The sequence below is a fragment of the Otolemur garnettii genome, unplaced genomic scaffold, assembly GCF_000181295.1.
Source record: "Otolemur garnettii isolate 467f Iridium unplaced genomic scaffold, OtoGar3 scaffold00009, whole genome shotgun sequence".
In the NCBI taxonomy this organism is placed as follows: Eukaryota; Metazoa; Chordata; class Mammalia; order Primates; family Galagidae; genus Otolemur; species Otolemur garnettii.
In genome coordinates, this window is record NW_003852404.1 from 2,968,516 (window position 1) to 2,970,448 (window position 1,933).

Consider the following 1,933-nt stretch of genomic DNA (forward strand, 5'->3'; position numbering starts at 1 on the left):
TGAGGGCTGACTCCTCTGCAGAGCTGAGTCCAACTCGACCATGGGGTACTACAGATGAGAGAGGAAACGAGAGATCAGCATGAGGGCTGTCTCCTCTGCAGAGCTGAGTCCAACTCCCGGCTTGGGGCCTCACACACATGTGTTCAGATCTCTTCTGGTCTATACTTAATCACTTGGTGCTTCAGGGTCACAGAGCTACAAACACTTTGAAAGTTAGTGCCTGGTGGCAGAAGCTAGCAATTGCTCAACAGGGGGGTAATTAGAAGGCTGCGCTTGCAAAAGATTCAGATGTACAGATTCAAGGGGTATTATTCGTCATGCCTGAGGTAAAGAGTCCATGTGGTGATCCAGAATACAGCAGGCATGAGACAAGACAGCTCATGAACTGACCCGGGCTCTGTTTATTTGCTCTTTGAGCCAATCTGTTAGGTTCTAAGAGGTCATTATTTACTTGAAAATAAAGAGAAAAATCAAAATCATGAGGCATTTCCTTTAGCTTTGCAGATATTAAATAAAAATTTATTCTCTCTTTGGCCCAGCAACTTCACTTCTGGAAATATAACCTTAAGAAATTATCTGAAGGCAAAAAAAAAAAAAAAAAGCCCAAAAAACTATGTATAAAGATAATTATCAATGTATAATCTGCAACAATGAAGAAGAAGATAATAATTAATATTTATTGAGTGCCTATGTGCCAAGCACTATGCTAACAGTTTTACATGTAGTATCTCATAGTAGCCCCCAAATGGACATGATACGGACCAGTCTTATTCCAATTTCACAGAGAAAATGATGTTCAAAAAGGTTAAGTCATTTGCTCAGGGTAACACAGCTAGAAAATAGTCATGTCAGACTCAGACCATTATGCTACATGGTCCTAAAATCAGAAGAACATTATAACATCTTTATGACAGAAAACTGTATTGGCTTCAAAAAACAGAATCATGGGAGTTTTTTTTTTAAATGTGGGGGAGACTATTCTTAAATGAGAGAAACCATACAATTATAACACATAGTAGTATCAACACTATAAAAATAATATAATAGATAAAATATGTCCAAGTAGTAATATACTTTGATAGGATTTTATGTTTTCTTCTTTATTTTTAGAATTCTCTAATTTTATGTGAGTACTTATTACTTTTGTAAGCTAGAAAAAAGTTCTCTCATTTCCCAAGTACCCCTTTTCTGAAAATAATTTCAGTCCTAAATATCCTGAGACTGAGATGGGGAGATTTGGCTTGAGTTGGATTGCTTTCTTTTCTTTCTTTTTTTTTTTGGAAACAGTCTCACTCACTATGTTGCCCTTGGTAGAGTGCCATGGCATCTCAGCTCACAGCAACCTCAAACTCCTGGGCTCAAGAAATTCTCTTGCCTCAACCTCCCAAGTAGCTGGGACTACAGGCACCTGCCACAATGCCCAGCTACTTTGTTATTGCAGTTGTTATTGTTGTTTAGCTGGCCCAGGTTGGGTTCGAACCCACCAGCCTGGGTGTATGTGAGCAGCACCTCAACCACTATGCTACGAGCACAGCCCATGGATTGCCTTTCTAAGGCATGGGATATGGACTCATTTACCTAATCTGAAAAGACATAAGGATAGTTAGTTTGGGGGACCACGGAAACCAAACGGCATGTGAGTGGAAAACGGGCAACTAAGACTTGAGGTTCTGCAGCTCGTAATTGTCAACACCACTGTCACGATGCTGAGCCTTGTGAGCATGTCTGCTCTTTCAGCTTGTGCAAGTGATCCTGGGCAGCCCCAGGAAAGCCATACGTGGATAAGTCTTAAAGCATAGGAACACCACGAGGAAGCATAGTCAAAAGAGTCATTCTGGCTTGGCACCTGTGGCTCAAGCGGCTAAGGCGCCAGCCACATACACCTAAGGTGGTGGGTTTGAATCCAGCCTGGGCCTGCCGAACAACAATGATG

General features: G+C 41.2%; 1 protein-coding gene across 1 annotated transcript in view; it reads right to left on the reverse strand.

Moving 5' to 3' along the window:
* ZBTB40 (zinc finger and BTB domain containing 40) overlaps positions 1-1,933 on the reverse strand; it is a 74,412-nt gene that overhangs the window by 21,062 nt on the left and 51,417 nt on the right. The gene's annotated exons all lie outside the window — the stretch shown is intronic.